The following is a 15,306-nucleotide window of genomic DNA, read 5'->3' on the forward strand; positions in this document are numbered from 1 at the left end:
CCCTGGCCACCACCATTCTACTCTGTTTCTATGAGTTTGGATTTTTTAGATTCTGCATATAGGCATGTGTCGTTTCTGTGTGACTTCGTTCATTTAGCATAATGTCCTCAAGGTTCATCCATGTTGTAACAAAAGGCAGGATTTCCTTCTTTTTTTATGCCTGAATAGTATTCAACGTTTGTGTGTGTGTGTGTGTGTCTGTTTCACATTTTCTTTATCCATTTATCTGTTGAGGAACACTTTGTTTCCATGTCTTGACTATTGTGAATAATGGTGCGATAAACGTGGGAGTGGAGATGTCTCTTCAAGATCGTGTTTTTCATCTCTTTCAGATACATATCTAGAGGTGGAATTACTGAATTATATGGTACCATTTTTAATAATCTGACAAACCACCATACTGTTTTCCATAGTGGAGGTACCAGTTTACATTCTGATCAATGGTGCGCATGGTTTCCTTTGCTCCAAACCTCACCAATGCTTGTAATCCCTTGTCTTTATTGATGATAGTCATTTTAACACGTGTGTGGGAGAAATGTCTGCTGAAGACCTTTTCCCATTCTTGACTCAGTTTTTTTTTGCTACAAGTTATATGAGTTTATTGTATATTTTATATATTAACTCCTTATCAGATATATTGCACATATTTTCTCCCATTCCATAGGCTGCCTTTTTATTTTGCTGATTGTTTCTTTTGCTGTGCAGAATCTTTTTAGTTTTATGTAATCCCACTTTATTTTTGCTTTTGCTGCGTACACTCTGAGGGTCCAAAAATTTGTTCCCAAGACAATTGTCAAGAAACTTTTCTCCCTATCTTTTCTCCTAGTATTTTGCAGTTTTGGGTCTCACATTTAAGTCTTTAATCCATTTCAAGTTAATTTTTGTGACTTAAGATAGGGGTGCAATTTCATTCTTTTGCATGTGGTTATCAAGTTTTGCCAGCACAACTTATTAAAGAAACTTTGCTTTCCCCATTGAGTCTTCTTGACTGCCTTGTCAAATATTAGTTGATCACTATGTGTGGGTTTATTTCTGGGCTCTCGATTCTGTTCCATTGGTCAGTGTGTCCATTTTTATGCCAGTATCATATGGTTTTGATCACTGTAGCTTTGTGATAGAGTTTGAAATCAGGAATTTTGATGCCTCCAGCTTTGTTTTTCTTTCTCAGGATTGCTTTGGCAATTTGGCCTCTTTTGTAGTTCTTTGCAAATTTTAGGATTGTTTCTATTTCTATGAAAATGTAATTGGAATTTTGATAAGGATTGCATTAAATATTTTGGACTTGTAAGGGCATTTTAGCAGTATTCTTCAGATTCATGAACACAGAATATCTTTACATTTATTTGTGTCTTCAATTTCTTTCATCAGTGTTTTGCAGTTTTCATTGTACAGATTTTTCACCTCCTTGGTTAAAATTTATTCCTGAGTCTTTTTTTGATGGTATTTTGATGAGTTTTAAACTCGTTAAAATACATCAAATGCCTAGAAGAATTGCTGATAGGGGCACCTGTGTGGCTCAGTTGGTTAAGTGACTGACTCTTGATTTCGGCTCAGGTCATGAACTTGGGGTCCTGGGATTGAGCCCCAAGTCGGGCTTTGCACTCACTGGGGAGTCTGCTTGGGGATTCTCTCTCTCTGCCTCTGCCCCTCCCCCCCACTCACATGCTCTTGTGCTTTCTTTCTCTCTCTCTCTCTCTGGAATAAATAAGTCTTTAAAAAAAAGGGTTGCTGATAGTTATCACCATGTGAATACTTGTTATTATTATGCCTTTCTTTGATGTACTCCGTATTTTAGCTCCCCCATCCAAACAGTATAAGACTTTAAAGTAGCCCTTTGTAGACTGGGACTTAAAAAAAAAAGACTTTTTTTTTTTTAATTTCTAGTAGTTGATTGTAATTAAGCTCACAACTGAAATTTAACCTTTGGAAAATTAATGTAGTGTAATGCAGTCTGCATAGAGCCTAGATTTGTGCTGCCCAATAGAGTAACTGCTAGCCAAATGTGACTATTTAAATTTAAATTAAAATTTTAGTTCCTTAGTTGCAGTAGTCACACTAACAACATTTTAAGGGCTTGGTAGCCAGAAGTAGTGACTACTGCATTGGGCTGCACATATATAGAACATTTCCATCATTTCAGAAAGCTCTTCTGACATTGCTCATGACCAGATTCTGATGCCTCCTAAACAATAAGCGGTGTCATTCATTTCTATCCAGGTTGTCATAAATCTACCAGGCCCAAAGTGAATTTTTGGCCCTTTCCACTTTCCTCCCCTGCAGCTCTTCCTCCTTAGTGTATTAATTATCTAAGAAGTAAATTATAAAGAGGTAGATTTGGGGTGCCTGTGTAGGCATGGAGCCTACTTTAGATTCTCTCTTTCCCTCTCCCTCTCCCCACCCCATTTGTGCACATGCTCTCAAAAAAAAAAAAATAGCTTTGTTGATGTAAGCAAAAATGCCTCCTTTTTGAATTGGACACTCTTAACCCCTCCCAAGCAAGAAAAGAGTGCTGAGACTTTTCATCATATTGTCTAGATATTCACATTGTTAGATTTTGCATTTTCTAATCAATAGAAAATTGTGATATAAACATGTGAATTTAATGTTTGCATTGGAAGTTGGTGGCAATTTTCGTTCTAGTTCAGATTGATTAAAGTCATTATGTAATTATCCTATTTATTGTCCTAAGTCCTCTCCTTTTCCCACCTACCCCACCACATAGATCTCTGAAATTTTACAGTTAAGTCAATATATATTTTTAAAGGTGTTATGAATCTTATCTCAATCTTTCTCCATTTTGAGAAAGCATCCTGAAACTACAGTAAGAGAAAATAGAAGGTTAGCCTAGTTTTGAGTTTCCTTAAAAGCAGACTCTGAGACAAGGATTTAGATACAAGTAGTTTATTTGGGAGGTGATCCTGGGAAGGACTGAGGGAATGAGAAAGTGAGACAGGGAAGGGAATAAAGCCCATGTAAGGGAATGCCAGTTGTATTCTTTGGGCACCTGGGGCACAGTCCTACAGGGGACCTTCAAGAGACTCAAGAGTTGTTCCTCAGAGAGGTAAGAAATCTAGCGTACTTTAGTATAAACTCCTGCCCTTTAAATGGTTGAGAGTACTTCTTGGGGTGGTACACGCTTGCTTCTTTTTGTATAATTGCAAGTTAGATTCCAGCTCTAGCAGTTACACACAAAAGCATCCTACATTTCTTTTTCTCAGAGTAGAAATAGGTATAATCTTTGGGAGAACTTGATTGCACTTTGGACCTACCTTACCAGTAGACTGAGGAGGTTTCTGAGGCATGCAAAGCCCTGGACAGAGAAATGTGGAAACTTGGACATGAAAACTGTCTCTGGTATAGACTAGAGGTTATGAGTAGGGTACCAACACCATTTGCTACAGCTGATCTACTACACATAGGCTTTTTTTTTTTTAAAGATTTTATTTATTTATTTGACAGAGAGAGAGCACAAGCAGGGGGAGCGGTAAACAGAGGGAGAGGGAGAAACAGGCTCCCTGAAGTGGGGCTTGATTCCAGGACCCTGAGGTCATGACCTGAGCAGAAGACAGATGATTAATCGACTGAGCCACCCAGGCATCCCTACTACACATTGTTTGAGTATCAACCTAAATACATAGATCAATGGCAATATAGGAATATGTATCAAAATCCTTTAAGCAAGTTATATACTTTTAACCTTACAGTTATATTTCTGGAAATTTATTTTAAGGAAATAGAGATAAGCAAAATGCTAAATGTAATATTATTTATAATGGTAGACAATAAAGAACAACTGAATTCCAAAAAAACAGGGTATTAGTTAAATAAGTTCCATATAGTCTTATATTATGCCATCAATAGAAAACATGATTATGAATAATTAAATATACATGTAATATATATAATGTGTGTAGAATATTCATAATGTATCAATAAGTATAAAACAGGTTATAAAAGATTATATCTAGGGGTGCCTCAGGTCATGATCCCGGAGTCCCAGGATTGAGTCGGGCGTCAGGTTCCTCTGCTCAACAGGGAGTCTGCTTCTTCCTCTAACCCTCCCCCGTCTCATGCTTTCTCTCTCTTTCTCTTTAATAAATAAATAAAAATTTTAAAAAAGATTATATGTAGTAAAACCCCAATTACATATATATTCATGCATGCATAGGCAAGAAAAAATGGCTGATATATTACACAAAATCATTAACAGTAGCTATCACTTGATTATAGGATTAAAGGTAATTTAAATTTCTTTATTGATGCTTTTCTAAATTTTCTGCAATAAGCCATATTTTTATAACTGGAAAAATCATTAAGTATAATTTTATAGTAAAATTAATTTTTTTTATATTGATACTTTCAAACCTGAAATTCTGTTGCTTCTTTATGTATAATTGCAAGTTAGATTCCAGTTCTAACAGTTACACACGAAAGCATCCTACATTTCTTTTTCTCAGAGTGGAAATATGTATAATCTTTGGGAGAACTTGATTGCAAACACATATATGCTTTGAATGCAATAAGGCAGATTGTAGCTAAAGTTATTTTCTCTGCCTAACTGGAATGATGCTGTGATTTAGCCTGTAGGATTCCCCTGAAAATGGATTTCTGAAGGCAGATAAACTGTGTCCCTGGATAAAATAGGCTTCTGACATATATCGAAATGAGCTGGTTATTGACCTGTTTGTATGCAGCATATGCTGTTTCTTATGGTAACATCATCTTTTCAGTACTGCAAATACTGTAGACAGTGATAAATTATTAAGAATGACTCTGGAAAAGGCTAGAGCAGTGAGGTTTGTGGAATCTGGCACAGAGCATATGGAAAGCCACAGCCTACCTCTCTCACATCATAGTGCTGTAATACACATATGAGAAGAGTGAATCAATCCAAATCCATTATTTTTCACATACCTTTCCCACTGCTGATAGTAAGAATAACTCAAAAAAGGATGGATCACTCATTCATTGTTTTCATAATTGCATGATAATTAAAAAGAAAATGAATTTAAAAATACTTTCCTATGTTTTAGGTGCCAAATAAATAATCAGGTTTGCCACATTATTGGACAAAATCATTCATATAATTGTGTTTGACTCCTTATCTTTGTATAAAGTGTCAGGAAAGAAAATCCATTTTTTATAGTTCTACCAACAGCAAATAGAATTAAGCTTCAGTGACCTGGTAATTCAACTTCTCAGAATCTGGTCTAAGGAAATGGTCAGAAATTTCAGCAAAAGAATTCTGAACAAAGATGTTATTCACAAAAGTGTTTGGAACAGTGAAAATTTAGCAATCTAAATAACCAACAATAGAAGAATGATTTAAATGACATCATTCATACTACAAGATATTATTCATGTTTTAAAATGATGCTATTAAAGGCTACTTAATGACATGGAAAAACACTCTGCAATATTAAATTAAAAATATATGCAAAATTCACATCCATTTCACCCCTATTATGTAAAAATATTTATGTGTTTATGGCTATAAAAATAAAAGGAAATAAAATACCAGCTACAGTCATCAATGAATTGTGGGTTTATTAGTGATTTTTATTTTCTTTTTTGTTTTAAGCTTGCATTACTCATATTATCTATACTGAACATGTTTCCAGAAAATGATAAACTAAAGAAAGAGACAATATACAAAAATTCTACCTGAATTCCTCTTTAACCATGTCTCAGTGCATCCAGAATTGGCCATTTGAGTCATCAAATAAGAAGCAGATGCCCAAATGTGAAAGTAATTGGATTTCACACAGCATTTTCCATGGGGCAATTGAATCATGACTGCTTAAAAACATGCCTTTGGAAAATTTGTTCCACAGAGTTCTTAAATCTGTGTATTAGTACAGGCTAGTCTTTTATCAACTTTGTGTTCATTGTCCACCATGTACTCTACATTGTGCTATCTCCTGTAAAAAAAAAAAAAAAATAGAGACGATAAAATGGTCTCTACTTGAAAGTTCAGATCTAAAGGAGGAGAAAAAAGAAAATGAGTAAAACATTTGGCACATAATACAAAAATTATGGTAGCTCTGTGCTAAAAAAAAATATTGGATTCTATTAATATTGAGGCTCAGGAAGGAGTTGTGTAATCCTCCAAGTTAACTGAAGTATGTATTGTGCATTCCCAAAGGTATATAGTTTAAATCATTTCCCCCTGCTATTTCTTCTTTTAGGAGATCTTCCAGTTTCTAACAGATAGATGTAGATACAGGTTAGAGGACTTTCAGGCAAAGTACATGTTAACCAAGTGTCAGCTAGATTTAGCAAGAATGGATAAAGTATCATGCTAAAGTCAGTACCTTCCCAAAGCATTAAACCAAGCATCAAGAGACTTCAGTTTGTTGACCCAGTTCTGAAGGGGAGTGGGCTGTCTGGGCCTGCCCTGTAACTTCTTTAGAACTGTTTATCACCTATGGGGGTCAAATGATTGACAAGGACCTTCCAACTTTAATACTTAAAGTTTCATGAAATTACAGAAGTACTGGAATGCCCACTATAGAAAGCAACGTGAGAAGTGGCATCTTCAGATGAGTTTCTTCTGTGTTTACCATCTCATCTTTCCTCTGGCAGTCAGTGCCTAACTTCTGTGGAGAGTGGTCTCCAATGCATGTCCAACTTCATCCCTTGTTCAATCCTATCTACTTAAATTATTAGCCCCCTCCCAAATTCTCTCTGAAAACCTTCTGATAGCCAAATTCTATGACACTGCTTCTTTTTAAAAATTTTTTATTTAAATTTCAATGAGTTAACATATGGTATAATTTTAGTTTCAGGTGCACCCCGATCTTTATAGCAGTATTATCTACAGTAGACACTGCTTCTTGATAATAGAGTAACACTTAATCACTAGTGACTATTCCTTCTTCCTTAAATTGGAAAGAACAAGGATTTGGAGTCACAGAAATAATTTAGAAGTCTAATTTTGGGGCACCTGGGTGGCTCACTTGGTTGTGTCTGACTATTGGTTTCGGCTCAGGTCATGATCTCATGGTCATGGGATCAAGCCCTGCATTGGGTTCCATGCTCATGCACTCTCTCTGTCTCTCTAAAATAAATAAATAAAATCTTTAAAAAAATTTTTAAAAAGAAGCCTAATTTTGTCATTTCCTTTTTGTGTGTTCTTGAACAAGTTATATTTCCTCTTTGACCTTTCTTTCCATATGCAAGAAAACAGAAATAACATACCACATGAATCAAATTAGTTTCATTAGAATTGAATGCTAACACATACATAAAGTGTCTGGCACTTGGTGAATGCTCAAAAAATGATAATTTTCTCATTCTTGTTTTCTGGGCTGCACATTTTTTCTTACACCTCTCCTTGTTTCATCACTTGCCTTCTGGTTGAATAATTTACATCCTCTCTTAGCCTAAGTATGGATGGAGGTTCCATGGGTACTTTTGGTGGTCTTCTACTTGAAAATGGCTCTCTCAGAGTTTATATCCACTTTTAGTCTCCTGTCTACACATAGCCAGTATTCCACCAAGTCCATATTCCCAAATACCTAGCGGGAGCTCCTTTAGATGTTCATTCTCACTCTAAACTCAGTGTATCCCAAGCTAAATATTCCATCGGTCTCCTTGTTACATTCCCCATACTATATCAATTCTTTCTCTGTCTTTACTGTTGTTCTTTGTGTTACCATTATTGAACTTCTGATATTATTTGATCCCTCCATTGGCCTCCAGTCCTTATCCAATAAGCAACCTCATACTTTTTGATGCTTTCGTGAGATGGTATGTATTATAGGAATGATCGTATATAATTCATTTGTCTTCAAGCTCTGGGTCCAACACTCACTAGTTATATAATCCATGGGAAAAATACATAGCCTCTTTGAGCATCCCTTTTTTTATCTGTGAAAATTGAATAATAATACCCATTTAGTGGGCAAGATTCTTGTTGGATGATATGAATGTTGTCTTTGAACTAACAAATGATTATAAATGAATAGATAGGTAAGGAGGAAAATAATTTGCCCTGCTTCTTCCTGCCCCTATTATAGTTCAGCTTCTTTCAATCAATCAATTAGGATGTATCTATCTAGCCTGGTGAAACAGCCTCCTTTCCAATATCCATGCCTCTACTCTATCAGTTATCTAAAACATATTGGGGCACCTGTGTGCCTCGGTTAAGTGTCTGCCTTCAGCTCAGGTCGTGATACCGGGGTCCTGGGATCGAGCCCCAGATCGAGCTTCTTGCTCAGGGGGGAGTCTGCTTCCCCCTCCACCCGTCCCCCCCGCTCATGATCTCTCTCTCTCTCTCTCTCTCTCTCTCTAAAAAATAAAATATTTTTTAAAACACCATATTAATTTCCTCAATTAAAAACAGCATTTTCAGTAGCTCCTCATTGCCCATGAAATCAAGTCCAAACTCATTCTCCTCATTGACCTTAGGGAAAAGCAATAAGGAGAGGGAAGTAAAATTTACTGAGCATCTACTCTATATGAGGCATCGTGCAGAGTAGGGTTGGAGCCAGAATTCAAACTCTGCTGCTTAACTCCAAAACCCATAGACACCACACTGCTTTATGATGGTGTAGAATTATATAATATTGATAATATTATTACCTATTACCAGGAGCTTTGTTTGAACCACACTTAGAGTTTGTGAGTTTGGGAATAAAGTAGGTAGCCTTCACATATTTTTTCCTAATATGGTTATTTGGTTTCAGAGTGAAACAATCCCTTTTTGAATTTCATGGTTCAGACAATAACAGTATTTCAGCTTAACATATGAAAGTGTCAACCTGAGTAAATGGGAGGATTTCACTGTCAATCAGAACACTAATTGTACTAGACACTATTAGGGGCCTTTGCCTGTCTTTGTGAAATCAGTGATGCTTACCCAAAAAACTGTGTAATAAGTCTCTAAACTAATTACATTGTGAAATAGTACACAAACATTATTAAATAAAAATGAAAGTTAAATTATGGGGTTGTTTGAATTGCCTTTGTAAAATCTTTGGCAGTGTTGTGCCTGGTCCTGCTGATGGCTGGTTTTGGGCAGAGGCTTCTGTGAAGTCTGCATATTGAAACAAGCCACCAAATTGTATATGGCATAGTATTTGCTACTGAGCAGCTGCAAGAACAAAATAATGTAAGTCAAGTGTGTATCCCAGCATTTGTCCCCTAGGAAGGAGGCAAACAAAGCCACTCTATGATCAGGTATCCATCAATATGTGTTAGTGACATTTTGGGGGGAAAATTTGTCACATGTGAGGAAGAAGCTGAGGATCACTTACCTGGAAAGTATGACCTGGTGGCAAGCAGTCTCAGAACATGTGACAGCTGAAATAGAGCATGGCTACTGTGGACGGGGTTGGGAAACTGAGAGGGAAACCTAATTTTGTACATACAGGTATTTTCAGGTTTTCAAGATTCATTATAAATTTACTTGACCACTGATGTTTCAGACTAAATAATTATAAAGCTCTATACATTATTTAAGAACTACCTTTCTCTCAAATGCCGACATAGACAGATTTACATAAACTCTCACACTCATAAGGAATATGGATAGATTAAAGTAGGGGAGTTGGAGTGCATTGAATTTCTTGAGAATTCAGTTCTTGTGAAATCGTTGCCTTGCAGTAGACAGACCTGGATGAATTTAGAAAGTCCTTGTGAATCAAAACATTCTTATTACATTTCATTCTTATAAAAAAAACTATAACAACATGTTTCATCATTTTTTCTCTATAAATGTGAAATCATAGGTCATACAATGAGAGTGAGTCTGTAATCCAGTGTGATAATTTTACATGTAAGTAAACCAAGGAGAGTTTTACATGTAAGGATAATTGGTTGATAGGGTCATGCCACTATTGAACAATAGAACCAAACCCAGGATACAAACTTCAGATTCACAGTTCATGGGGTTTGTATTACAGTGTTGCTTTGCCTCTTCAGACAAGGTCCTTGCTTTGAGTCATAGCTTCTTAGGATTACCAAACAGACCTATATCACACTTTGGAATGCTGTCAAAGTGGTATATGTTGGTATATATGTGAGTGCACATATAGTGGGCATTTCCTCGCTGAGAAACCCAGGATAAAAGATACGTCTTTTCTTTTTAGAGAGGCCTCAGGCAAAAACAGTTAATCATATTCTGCATCTTTAAGACCTGACAGGGAATACCTTTGCTACCACTCCATCTCTCTGCTGAATTTAGCTCCTCCGTTTACTCTCTGAAGTCACTAATTTCAATCCTCTTCTCTCTAGAGAAGTTGAACCTTTGACCAAAGATTGAAATGGATGAGTTCAGGTTCATGAGTATTACGCCTTTGTCACTGCAGCCATTGGTGTCCTTTACCACGGAGTGGTGCTCATGGAGGCACAACTTAACATGGAGGATCCTACTGCTTCAAGGGCAAGGTGGAGGCTCCATGTTCAATTTCTAATCTATATCAGATAAGATCCTCTGCAGTCTATCTCACAACTCCAGTGTTCTTCCTCATATATGTGTACACACACATATACACATACTGTCTTTCTCTTTTGTTATTTGTGTTTGTGTCTCCCTTGATGTCTGTCTCTGAATGTCTCTCTTAAGGATAGAAATGGTAATTCACTCAGTTTTTTGGTTATCCCAAGGTCATATCACTTGATCCCTGCATGGCCACAGAATCCCAAGGAACAGAACTTCCTGAGATAGGCAGAATTTTCTAGGATTTCCACAGTATCACTTTCCTCCCATCTCCCCTCCCCTCTCCCCTTCCCTCTTCTTGTTTTTTTCTTTCTTTTCTTCCTCCCTCCCCCCCTTGGTTTAACTGACAAAGAGTTTTAGCTAAGCATGTAAAAGGCTGTCTGTAGTAACATAAGGAGCAGCTAGCCTGTGCTGTTTGATATGGTGGCTACTAATTAATTGTGACTATTTAGCATGTGAAACGTGGCCAGTGCCACATATTGAAATAATATTTTGGACATATTGGGTTAAAAATTTCAGTTAGTAATAAAGTATATTATTAAAATAATTTTACCAATTTATTTTTACTTCCTTAATGTGGCTGCTAGAAAAGATAAAGTTATATAATGTGGCTAGTATTTATTTTTATTATTTTTAAAATGCAATGTTCTCAACTATAGCCACTGTGTTATCCATTAGATCCTCAGGCCTTATTCATCTTATAGCTGAAAATTTGTACCCTTTTACCAACCTCTTCCTTTTTTCCCTTGTCCTTAGCAACCGCTTTTCTGTTCTGTTTCTATGAATTGTTTTTTTTTTTTTTTTTTAGATTCTAGATATAAGTAATACCACGTAATACTGTCCTTTTCATATTCTATTTAGATTGGGCAGTGCTGATTTAAGGTTTTGGTTTTTTTTTTTTTTTTTTTTCCTAATAGGCTCATGCATGTAAAAGGCAATTTGTGGCCATCCATACATGTTGTACCTGGAAAACTTTTCAAAATATTTACTACACTATAGTTTCTAAAATGAGTCCTAATCCTTTCTTCAACTATGTCTAATCCTCTGTTTAATTTATGCACTGAGCTTTTAAAAAAATTAAGTGACTATGTATTTTTTACCAATATTTTACAGTATTTGATTCTTGGTTTACAAGTCCCTGCTCAAATATTATCTTATTCATGAGATGTTCATTGATCATCGATATAAAGTAATACCCCTATAACCCTTAACACCACACACACACACACACACACACACACACACACACACACACACACACACACACAAGTCCACTTTATCTGTGTTGCCCTGCTTTATTTTTTTTCTACACATATCGCCATCTAGCATAAGATATATTTTCTTGTTCATTATATTTGTCTATATCCCCTCCTCCACACGCATTCGTACTTAAGCCACCCCAATATAGGAGCTTTGTCTGTTTAGTGCATTGCAGTTTTCTTAGGGTTTCGTACATAACAGGTACTCAATGAGTCACAGTTGAATGAATGAGTCATATCAGTCATTTTATATGTACTTATTTTATGATCTATAGGCAGTGTCCAATATGATATCCACCAGCCCCATGTGACTATTGAGCAGTTAAAAGGTGGCTAGTCCAAATTAAGATGTGCTTTAAATATGAAATTTCCCCAGGATTTCAAAAACTTAATATGTAAAAAAGGATTTTTTAAAAAGTTAAATAAAATATTAAACTATTGAAATTAATTTCACCCATTTTTAATTTTTTTAATGTGACAGTTTAATTGCATTTAAAATTATGTAGGTTACTCACACTTGTAGTTTGCATCATGTTTATATTGGACAGTGTGGTTATAGACTCAGACCATCTATAGGATTTTCTCCAAATTATTGGACTGTTAATCCTCTTGTTTGTAATATCTGCTGGCCTTGGGGTGTGTGTGTGTGTGTGTGTGTATAAGTTTTTTTTTTAGAGAAAAAGAGTGCATGAGTGGGGATTTTGGGGGAAGAGGGAGAGGGAGAGAGAGACTCTTAAGTAGGCTCCACGGTCAGCATGGAGCCCAGTGTGGGGTTTGATCTCACGACCCTGAGATGACCCCAAGCTGAAATCAAGAGTTGGATGCTTAATGAGCCACTCAGGTGCCCCCATCTATATTTTTAAACTGGTTAGTTCATCTTAAGGGGAGGTGGTGGTGGTTTTTTAGGGGAAATATGTTGTGGTATGAGTTATTTCTCCAGAGTTTGTGTTTATTTCTATTAGGCTTTCTAGGCTGACTAGGGTGTCAGTAGCCCGGTACGAATGTTTGTGTTAATTACTATCTTGGAGGATCCTAGACTAAGTTTAGGGTTAGTAGATTGTACCTACACGGGGCCCCGTCCTAGGAATTTAATTTCTCTCTGAAGATTTATTGTCATCTTACTGGGTAGATAGGTGGAGAATTTTTATATCCCAATTACTGGGATTACAGTCTTTCCAGGGTCTCAGTCTTTTTCCCAGTTCTCAGTTTTGATGTACCACCATGAGTGTGCAAATCTGTTATCAGCCATGACTATTTGTGCATTAAAATCAAAACCTTACTATCATTGCACTAGTAACATATCCAGGGGTCCAGAAAAATCAGCATGTACTCCTAGAATTCTGGTTGTGAGGAACCTCTTCAATTCTGGTTCCTGAAGGGTTCACATTTTTTGAAGTCAAGTCTATATTAAAATGTATTAGGTTTATCCAACATCACTGGGTCTTATAGGAGGAGTTTCTGTACTAGCCAAGTAAAATAATTTTTTTATGAAATCATAATTTCTTTAAACTTTTTTTCTGTTGGAATACATGACATTGTTTTCGGTTATTAAATAGGTAAAAAATGCTGCAATGAGCATTCTTAGATGTGCATGTCTGTCTGTCTCTTATGAAGAATTCTTATTTAGGTCTTACAATAAATTCATAGAAATAAAATTGTTGAGTCAGAAGATATAAACACAAGGCAGTGTCTCATAGAGATATGAACAAACACATAGATCAGGGGAACGGAATAGAGAGTCCAGAAACTGACTCACACAAGTATATCCAACTGATTTTTGTTGATGAAAAAAGTAATTCAGTGGAGGAAAGATGATCTTTTCAGTAAATCATGTTGGTACAGTTGGATACATCCACAGATCAAAAAAAAAACTTCAGCCAAAACCTCACACCTTATACCAAAATTAACAGATAATGAATCATAGGTCTGAATGTAAACTATGAAACTTTAAAATTTTTACAGGAAAACATAGGAGGAAATCTTCATGATGTGGGTTAGGTGGAGTTTTTAAACATGACACCAAAAGCACAATCCATAAGAGAAAAAATAATGACACATAGGTCTTTCTCAAAAGTTTTAAACTTTTGCTCTGTGAGAGAATCTATTAGGAGGATGAAAAGACAAGCTACTGACTAAGTAGTATTCACAAGTCTCATATTCAACATAGGACTGGTATCCAAAATATATATATATATATATGGATCTCTTTAAACTCAATAGTAAGATAACATTCACATTGGAAAACAGGCAAAAAACGTGACCAGACATTTAACCAGAGGGCATATACAGAGAGTAAATGAGCACATAAAAATATGTTCAACATCATTAGCCATTAGATAAATGCAAATAAAAAGTATGATATTGGTGTGCATTTATCAGAAAGACTAAAATAGAAGATAGTGACAACACCAAATGCTGGCAGAAGGTGGAAAAGCTAGATCTAACATACATTATTGATGGAAATGTAAAATGCCACAACCTTCTGAAAACAGTGCAGTGGTTTCTTACAAAGTTAAGCTATATACATGTCATAGGACCTAGTAATCACAATTGTGAATGTTTATCCTCAGATTTAAAAACCTATATCTACATAGAAATCTGCACACAGATATTCATAGCAGCTTTATTTGTCATAGCCCTGATCTGGAAACAACCCAAATGCCCTTTGATGGGTGAATGGACAAAGAAACTTGTTCACCCATGTAATGGGAATACAACTCAGCCATGGAGAGAAACCAGTTATTGATAGCCACAAAAACTTGGGTGGATCTCTAGGGCATTATGCTGAGTGGGGAAAAAAAAGACCCAACCTCTTAACATTATCTCTATGATTCCATTTATATAATACTCTCAAGATAGCAAAATTATAGTGTTGGAAAATTGATCAGTGGTTGTCAGGATTAGAGTTGGAAGACATGAGATTATAAAGGGGTATGATGGAGTTTTTGTGGTGATGGAACACTTCTGTATCCTGATTTTGGTGGCTGTTACATGAATCTATTAATGTGAAAAAATTTCATAGTACTACACAGCAAAACCACGGGTGAATCCGTGTAAAAATGAAAGAAATTGAAATAAGATCTATAATTTAGTTAATAGCATTGTACTACTGTTGGAGCGCCTGGGTGGCACAGTCAGTTGAGTGTTGGACTCTTGGTTTCAGGTCAGACCGTGATCTCAGTGTTGTAAGGTGAGATTGAGCCCAACGTCAGGCTCCATGCTCAGCACTGAATCTGCTTGGGAATCTGTCTCTCTATCTCCTTCTGCCCTTCCCCCCCCACACACACACATACACACACACTCTCTCTCCCTCAAATTTTAAGAATAGTATTGTACCAATGTCAGTTTCCTGCTTTTGATATTTTACTATGACTGTGTAAGATTTTATCATTGGGGAAAGGCAGGTCAAGCCATCATAGCAATGCTTTACTAAATTTGCCACTTTTTGGGAGTCTTAAATTATTTCAAGGTAAAAAGTTTTAAAAAGGTATATGAACATTTCTAAGCTATTGATACACATTGCCAAATTAACCTTCAAAAAGATCATGTTGATTTTCTCCCATTCTAATATTATACCCAGTGGCTCTCTATCCACTTACCCTA

This window comes from Zalophus californianus, chromosome X (assembly GCF_009762305.2).
Source record: "Zalophus californianus isolate mZalCal1 chromosome X, mZalCal1.pri.v2, whole genome shotgun sequence".
NCBI lineage: Eukaryota > Metazoa > Chordata > Mammalia > Carnivora > Otariidae > Zalophus > Zalophus californianus.